The 9,875-nt window shown below is 37.2% G+C and overlaps 1 long non-coding RNA gene across 1 annotated transcript; it reads left to right on the top strand.

Moving 5' to 3' along the window:
- Positions 1–996: 996 nt before the first annotated feature.
- Positions 997–4,330, top strand: LOC107190871. Its single transcript, XR_001516266.1, has 3 exons — positions 997–1,421; positions 1,580–1,584; positions 4,283–4,330. It is a non-coding gene; the product is annotated as an uncharacterized LOC107190871 (long non-coding RNA).
- Positions 4,331–9,875: the final 5,545 nt, after the last annotated feature.

Below are 9,875 nucleotides of genomic sequence, written 5' to 3'. Positions count from 1 at the left end.
CAACCGATCGAGTTGGCCTTTTGCATAGATATTCGCGAACATTTTCTGCATAGAATGAACCTATTGTTCCAATGATATTGTTTAAAAAAACCATTTTTTTATAAACATTTAAAGCAAAATTTAGCTGAAAAAAATTAATTTTTTCTTCAAGAAGCTGTGATTTCTACAATTTTGTTTCTATTAACTTATATTTAGGTTCATTCTATGCGTATACTCTTTAACTAAAGAAATCTTGTTGAATATTTGATTTCAGACGAATACACCAGACTGTACGTTGCACGCCGCGAAACAACCCTAGTAGCAAAAAATATTGTATACATATTCATACAATATTAAAAAGAGATACAATCTGTTTTTAATATTTAAATATACATATAATATTTATTCTACATTAAAAAACAAATATTCTTTTTCAAATATGCAGGAAATATCTATTCCATGTTACGAGAAAAATATTTTTTTCTAAATACAAAATGAATCTTTATTTAATATTAGAAATGGAATATTTTTTTCCTAATATACAGATAATATTTATTTCATATTATGAAAAAAAAATTTTTTTCTCATTGAATGACTAAAATGAATCTTTATTTAATATTAGAAATAGAATATTTTTTTTTAAATATGCAGGAAATACTTTTCATGGAAAAATATTTGTTCCAGAATATGCAAGACATACAACTTTCATATTACGAATGAAATATTGGTTTCAAATATAAAATAAATCTTTATTCAATACTGGAAGTAAAATGTTTATTTTTAATTTACTTTGAATTCGAGTGTGTCACTTAATTGACATACATTTATATTATAAGAACATTAATTAATTAATTAATTAATTAATTAATTAATGTTCTTATTATGTGCGACAAAGTTGCACGAACAATAATCGTAACTCTTATGTCTCACGCAACGTGATTGAAGAGTATAAGATTAAAAAAGAGATCTTTCTCGGATTTGTCTAAACAGAGTCTGGAGATTAGACTCGCGGCGCTAGAAAATATAAACATTCGACTGCAGTCAAAGTATTTGGGAGAGGTCCTGGGCTTGTTGCAGCGGAGATCATTCATTCATTAGCGAGCAATCTGTGTTGGGACGCAACGTATACAATGTGAGACCCACGAAAGTGTCTCTAGAATAAATTTGACACCAAATCCCAAGACTTCGACCATCCGACTAGAAGAAATAAATCAGTCGAAGTGTCGAAGGCTCTTGAGCTCGAAGCGACGGGACTCGTCCGATCTTTTGTGCGACTTTCCGGCGCCATAACATTTACAGTTTAAGACAACGTCTGGACCATTTTCTAGAGCTCACCCCCAATTTTCTCCCACTTTGCTTCATCACCTCCACCACAATTTTCACATCCCTAAACAAGTATCTTTGCGTTCTAGTCTTCAGTCTTCAGCCAGCTCTCACATAAGGTATAACATCGTAGTTTGAACCATTAATTGAACCATAATTTGACCACAATAATTAGTTTGTGTGCGTGTATAGTTTACGGAAACTATAATATATATATTTTGTGTAATAATACAAACGATACGGATACCTGTCTACACCTGCATTTCATCGATCGCAGAAAATGTAAGTACATTTATGTAATATATTTTAAATAAATATACATATTTCATTTTCTAAAGACTTTCAATTAAAGTTTTGGTAAATGTTACGTTTAGGGCAGGCACCTTGGATGACATATGTTGTTAAGGTCAACATTCTGAACAACTTTTCTCTATACATCTATCCGTCGCTTGGACTTAGTTTCCGAGATAATTGCAATAAACTTTCGTTAAATTTTGGTTACAAGTACACTTTTTTCTCATACAAGCTGTCACCAAATAGTAATTAAAATATACAGAATAAAATACAAGTTGTTTTGTGGTTAGTTTGGCGGTGAGGGCCGCCCGACTACGCTTACAATGTTCCACATTTTGATTTCGTACATGTGTTTTTATTTGACGCGTACGTTGCCAATCCAAATGATTGTTTTCCTTAATACTTGCTTCATTTCCACGCACATATTAGTCGTTTTATCCTTTAATACTTAATATAACTGTTACATTTTTCAAAATTTTTTTGTTCATAACTTTTTAATTAAAAACGAGCGACGGCTAAAACCTCTTGGGGGTTACTCAAAAAGGTGACTTTGACAACATATATCAAGGTCAAGGTCATCCGAGTTGCCTCTCCTAAACGTAACATTTATCAAAGCTTTCAAAGATAGTTTTTCATACACCATTTATTTTGCAGTTACACAATTAAATTTCACAATGGCCGAAAAACGTTACAAAAAATATAAATTTATAAAGAAACAGATAGCTTTCAATCAGAATCGGATGAGTCTTGATACCGTAGAAGAAAGTATAATCATGCCAAATAATTCGAAAACAATTAATGACCCCGTCATATCCGATCAGAATCCACAGTTTGATCTTCAAATTACAAATAATAGGAATAACACAAATTACATTACAGATGATACTTTTAGAAATTTTAAATTAATTACATTTTTAAAAACATGGTCCCTAGAAAATAAAATCAATCATACCTAACTAAACAATTTATTAAAAGGCTTGAAGGACATTTTTCCTGAATATCAGATTCCACGCGCTGCACGAACTATACTAAAGACTATGCGCTCATCAAGCAATATTACATCACTTATTAGCAAAAAGAATACGATAGCTCAATATTCATATTTAGGTATAAAGGCGCATTTATTCACTTTATTAGAAAATGAAAGTGTATTGACGGAGCTGAAAGAAACATTTATGTTTTAATTAATTTTTAATGTCGATGGTATTCCACTTTCAAAAAGTTCAAATAAACAGTTTTGGCCCATTTTCTGCAAAATAGTATTGAAACATTGTACGGTGTCCCCTTTTCCAATAGCAATATATTATGGCGATGCAAAACCTAATTCCTTGACTGATTATTTAAATGATTTTGTACATGAATTGAACGATATTTTAGAATATGGATTATTTTACGATGGTAATAATTTTAAAGTAACTGTTATATGTTTTACGTGTGATGCACCTGCGAGAGCATTTTTAAAAAATATTAAAATACATACGGGTTACAAAGGTTGCGAAAGATGTACAGAAACGGGTACATATTACAAAAAACGAATTAGTTATGTAAAACATGACGCTAGCGCTCGAACGCATTCCCATTTTGAAAACTTTCACGAAACTGCTCATCATCAAAATAATCAAAGAACACCTCTGTTAAATATAATTAAACTCGATATAATAAAACATTTTGCTCTAGATTATATGCATTTATGTTGCTTAGGGGTAATGAAAAAATTACTCGGTCATTGGTGCAAAATACAGCTTGGAATTTCAGATAAAAATAAACTATCAAAGAGAATGACATCTTCTGCAAAATATGTACCCAGTGAATTTAATCGTAAATCGCGTCCCATATCGGAGCTACCTAGATTCAAAGCTACAGAGTTCCGACTATTCATTTTATACTTGGGACCCATTCTGTTAAAACAAATTCTTCCAGATAATTATTATGATCACTTCTTGTTATTTCATGTCGCTATTAGAATTTTATTACATAATAAGTTATATCCAAACGCAGAGTGGTTAAATACAGCTCGGGGAATGCTATTTAAATTTATTGACAATTGTTCTAGTCTTTATGGCAGAGAATTTTGTACATATAATATTCATAATTTAGTGCACATTTCAGACGACGTAGAAAATTTAAGATATTCTTTGGAGGAATTAAGTTGCTTCCCTTTTGAAAACTATTTAGGAAAGCTAGTAAGCATGCTACGTAGATGGAATAAACCTTTAGCACAAATAACAAATAGATTATCGGAAAATGGAATACCTACAGTCACGGAAAATATTAATACCCAAATAAGAATTACAATCAGCAATATCAAAAAAACAATACAACTTCCTTATTTTAAGTTAAAAGCGTATGGATTTTGTGACCGTTATGTCTTTTTAAAAAATGGACATGTCCTACAAGTCACAGACATATTAGAAAACAGAATAGTTGGGAAATTATCAACAAAATTAAAAAATTTGTATAAACACCCTATTAAATCCAAAATAATAGGAAAATTTAAATTTGATAAATTCACTGATGAAATCTTGTCTTACGAACTAAATGAAATTTTGTACAAATCATTCGTAGTTAAATGCCATTCATATTTCGTAGCATGTGAACTGCTTCATCAATATCATTAAATTTAAGTTTAAATACGTTATTTTAAAGTAAATATTAATTGAAGTATTTATAAATTTATATTTTTAAGGATTATTTCATATAATTTTTAAAATGTCGCCAACGAGGAAAGCCCACCACAATGTATCCAAAAAACGCATTATTTTCGAATCATCCGACTCATCTGATTCTTCGAAAGAAAGCCAACCAATTGAGCGATCGCAAATGGAAACACCAAGTAAGTCAGAAAATAGACAAAAATGCGGTACTTTGGGATTATCCCGTCGACCTCTTAACGCTCGCGAAAATGCGCAAATCCTTGAAAAGCAAGTTCCAAAATAAACATTCTAAACACATTAAATGTATGAAGTAATAATAATAATAAAATAATAATAACAAAAAAAATGTAAGTGAAATAATACGTAATAATAAAGTGTAATAAAAACAAAGAATCAAAACAAAGTAAAAAACTCTATTTTTTGTTATAATTACACATTGAATAGGAGCGCAGAGCACCGATGATGCATTCGGTACTGGGATAGGTCTGGGTTAGGTACTTTTTGATTTTTTACCTTAGATAAGATGGCAAAGAATAAGCCTATGAGCTTGAAACGACGACAGGCACTGCGTTTGCGCCAGAAGAGAATAAATAAGGAGAAGAAACACCGCTCAGGGGTGAAGTCGAGAATGAGCAGGGAGGACAGGCTCCGGGAAACGGAGAAAAGGAGGAGGAAATGGGAGGACTAGTGACACCCACGACATGGGATAACTGATCGCAGGACGCGGACGACGAGGCGGAAGTGATGCGGTTGCATTACGAGAGGCAAGCGGAAGAGAGGTTCCAGGAGGGAGGCGGTGAGGGGGAGGGGTGTAGTTATTGGGGGAAGGAGGTAATAGAGATCCAAGATGAGGAGAACATTAGGGGAAGGGTCAATTTAAACTATAGCCCAATCACTTCTCCAATTAGTGGGGTGTGGGAGGAGGATATGGGGGAGGGGGTAAGACTCCCATCACCTTTGGGGACGGGGGAGGAGGAAGAAGGACAATGGGAGGGAACGAGCGAGTGGGAGCGGATGGTGCTAAGTCGACACTTCCAACCAATGGTGGTGGGGGATAGGGGGATGTTGATAAGCGAGGACGTCACCCTGATATTTCAGAGGGATGAGTCTCTACAGGATTATATGGGCGAAGGGGGGGCAACGTTGGTGGAGGTTGGGGTGGAGGAGGAGGATGTGATCACGCTGGACTAACACTTCGGTAAGAAAAATGAGCCATACCACATACACAGTTCCTTGTACCAAGTAATCACGGTTAGGGGTTGATTTAGGTAGGAAAGGGAAAAAGAAAGAAATATATACAGGGTGTCCCACAAATGTCCTCCGACCCGGAAATGTGGCACTCGGGGGGTGAATTGGAACAACTTTTTCCTTAGCCAAAATTTAAACTGAGGCTTCGTTTACGAGATATTAACGAAAAACCGCGACCAATCAGAGCGCGAGTTTGCCAGCCGAGTTCCCGCGCTAGCGGTGGCTACGCGCTACGCTTGTACTACGAAACTTCGAACAAGTAGGTCACCATGCATCGCAGGAAACCGCGTATAATAATAGCAAATAAACAAGACGTAACAAATAAAATCATACTTCTTATCATCTGTCTTTTGTTATTTAACGAGATTAGTGAATGAAACGTAAATGTAGGCAAATTATGTGTAACGTAAAAAGACGAATGCACATTTACATTTTTGTAAATTCCTTTGTACGAATTTGTAAATTTCCTTTTCAAATAACGTGTGAACGAAAAGGTAATGTAACAGAAAATAAACGAGAAGTTATTGTACTTCGGTGAAATTAATAAAACAATAATGACCAATAAACTGAATAGAACTCACCCTTACGGAAATTCACCTGCAGCGTAGAAACCTGCGTCAGTAGGTCAGTGTACCGAGCCTGGGCATCGACGGACGAAATGGTTTATGGCAGGGTAGAGTCCATGCCACTGGTGATCGCAGGTATGCGACACCAGCCGACGTTAAGAGTTGCAACGTCAAGTGCCGCCGGGTTAATCCATCGAATATGTATTCACTTCACTGCACTGCACTAACACTGATCACCCGACACAATCACTTAATGTATTTTTAATCCAACGTGTTGTTACTACGTTAGGAAAATTCGTGGCCTCGGAAAGGGCCGATTGTTTTCAATTTTTCAGATGTTTTACGTAACCAAACACTTGCACAGCAACACCCGCATATCCGTTATTGTGTACGTACCACCATAACATTGCGTAATACTCCCGTGAACTGAACATCTCTGTCGCCCGATTGCTAACCGACTGACAGAATTTTTCCTCTACCCCCAAGTAGTTTCCCATCGTTACATTGTGAGTTCACTCCCACCACGACAAGATTTAGGTAAAACGAAACCAACGGTTCTAGGATAACACGTGCTTTGCAGAAGTGCAAGGGAAGAACCGTCGCGCAGTTTCTCCAAGGCGCCGTAGCCCGTTAATTTATTGCCAGGGTACCCACTGCTTCGAGATAGAAAACAGACGTCACGTGCATCGGCTTGAAAATGTCCGAAATGAAGAGGCCCTGGCCGACCACCCTTGTAGAGGCCGGAGTGGAATTTTCGGTTATTTATGGCTTAAAATCTTCGGCCTCGTAGCAATCGTGAACTCACAACAGAATTGACAATCGACAATTTTATTACAACTTTGTGAAATTGTAGTTCTCATGAAAACATTTCATACGTATTTTTTTTTTTAGTATTCCGTCAAATATCTCGGAATTTATTAGAAATATAAAAACCGTACAATTTGCAATATTGTGTTTGTTTTGATATTGAATGTAGCTATATCATTGAATTCCAGAATAATCCCTTTCTTTAAACAATCTTTCGACGACTCCTGACAGTGCGCGCTGCAGGTAAATCCAAAAAAAATACTACCGTATTCGTTGAACTCTTTTCCGTAAATCATTGACACTTTGATATAGCTTTTAATCTCATTGAAATAGTCTGGAGCGTTAGCGATACCATCAGTCGACTGTAATAGTGGAGCGCCCGATTCTTTTACCTGAACCGGGGCGCACCGCTGTCTTCAATGGGTTACTATTACGTTAATATGAACCGCATCACCCTACCGATAGGCTTATTTTACGGAAAAGAATTTAACGAATACGGTTTTTATATTTCTAATAATTTCCGAGATATTTGACGGAATACTAAAAAAAAAAATACGTATGAAATGTTTTCATGAGAACTACAATTTCACAAAGTTGTAATAAAATTGTCGATTGTCAATTCTGTTGTGAGTTCACGATTGCTACGAGGCCGAAGATTTTAAGCCATAAATAACCGAAAATTCCACTCCGGCCTCTACAAGGGTGGTCGTCCAGGGCCTTGCAGCGTCAACTGACACGTGTCGGTAAATTTTTTTCCCTGCTCCTCGAGATAGACAATGTACACTGTACTTTCCAACTCGAAGCAAGGGATACGTTGATGGTCCTCTTCATTTCGGACATTTTTAAGCCGATGCACGTGATGTCTGTTTTCTATCTCGAAGAAGTAGGTATCCTGGCAATAAATTAACGGGCTACGGCGCGGCGCCTTGGAGAAACTGCGCGACGGTCCTTTCCTTCCAGTTCTGCAAAGCACGTGTTATCCTAGAACCGTTGGTTTCTTTCTACCTAAATCTTGTCATGGTGGGAGTGAACTCACAATGTAACGATGGGAAACTACTTGGGGGTAGAGGAAAAATTCTGTCAGTCGGTTAGCAATCGGGCGACAGAGATGTTCAGTTCACGGGAGTATTACGCAATGTTATGGTGGTACGTACACAATAACGGATATGCGGGTGTTGCTGTGCAAGTGTTTGGTTACGTAAAACATCTGAAAAATTGAAAACAATCGGCCCTTTCCGAGGCCACGAATTTTCCTAACGTAGTAACAACACGTTGGATTAAAAATACATTAAGTGATTGTGTCGGGTGATCAGTGTTAGTGGTCGTGCAGTGAAGCGAGTAAGTATTCTGTGGAATTACCAGGACGCACTTGACGTTACAACCCTTAACTTCGGCTGGTGAGGTATACCTGCGATCACCTGCGAACTGGGCCATACCCTGCCATAAACCGTTTGGGCCGTCGATGACCAGGATCGGTACACTGACCTACTGACGCAGGTTTCTACGCTGCAGGTGAATTTCCGTAAGGGTGAGTTCTATTCAGTTTATTGGTCATTATTGTTTTATTAATTTCACCGAACTACAATTACTTCTCGTTTATTCTTTGTTACATTACCTTTTCGTTCACACGTTATTTGAAAAGGAAATTTACAAATTCGTAAAAAGGAATTTACAAAAATGTAAATGTGCATTCGTCTTTTTACGTTAAACATAATTTGCCTACATTTACGTTTCATTCATTAATCTCTTTAAATAACAAACGACAAATGATAAAAAGTATGATTTTATTTGTTACGTCTTGTTTATTTGCTATTATTATACGCGGTTTCCTGCGATGCATGGTAACCTACTTGTTCGGAGCATCGTAGTACAAGCGTAGCGCGTAGCCACCGCTAGCGCGGGAACTCGGCTGGCAAACTCGCGCTCTGATTGGTCGCGGTTTTTCGTTAATATCTCGTAAACGAAGCCTCAGTTTAAATCTTTGCTAAGGAAAAAGTTGTTCCAATTCACCGCCCGAGTGCCACATTTCCGGGTCGGAGGACATTTTTGGGACACCCTGTATATATAAAAATAATAAAAACAAAAGATATATATGTAATAATACTTTATAATAATACATATATATAAATAGAAATAAGCAATATAAGAGCAAGAGTAGGGGGAAGGTTTTTGTAACACACAGCATAGGAGTAGGAAGTTTGTAGTAGGTCGTTAAATATTACTTCAGTATTGTTTATTTGTATCGATATAAAGGAGTCCAGCGAAGGAAAGGAAGGGAAGAAAAGAAGAATGTGGTCGCAGATGGAATCAGAATCCCCCGAGATGGTTATTGATGACTCTGGGTCGATAGAATCGGGAAACGAGGCAGGGGACGAGGACAGCAGAAGGATGCCAAGGGAGTTGTGTGAGACGAGCGGGGAAGGACAGAGGAGAAAGGACAAAGGGAAGGAGAAGGGGGGGGGGGGGAGAAACAAGGATGTCATTGCGATGAAATTGGAAACACATATTGGATTGAAATTGCATTGAAATTGGAACTACATATTTGATGTGTTTTTCAAAAGATCACTCGGGTTGCGGAGAAAGTTCGCCTTAGTGCGATGGGGGGTGAAAGGGGAGGGGGTATTGTTTACTACGAAATGTAATAAGACATACAAACTTATTGTGGAAGAATTGGAGAAAGGTGTGCAGTGGAGGGGGTCGAGAGTGATAAGGTGCTCGGCGGAGGAATTGGAGAAAAGAAACACGGTGACTGTGTGGTGCAGTCATAGCACGATGGCATTCAAGGATATGGTGGAGGCGGTAGAAATAGAATACCCGTCGATGGGGGCGAGGTCCTGGATCCTCTGGAAGGAGGCGGACCCAGAGGACAAGAGAAGGGAGTTTGTGGTAAAAGTAGAAACGCAGTCGGCGCAACAAATTAGAAGAATGAATGGGAGATTCAGACTATGTGGGGGGGGGGGGGGTGATTAGGATAGTGTGTAGAATTATTTAACTATTAACTTCT

The sequence above is a fragment of the Dufourea novaeangliae genome, unplaced genomic scaffold (assembly GCF_001272555.1).
Source record: "Dufourea novaeangliae isolate 0120121106 unplaced genomic scaffold, ASM127255v1 scaffold225, whole genome shotgun sequence".
Taxonomy (NCBI): Eukaryota; Metazoa; Arthropoda; class Insecta; order Hymenoptera; family Halictidae; genus Dufourea; species Dufourea novaeangliae.
Note: the sequence above shows the minus strand (reverse complement) of the source record. Positions and strands in the feature narration are given on the sequence as shown.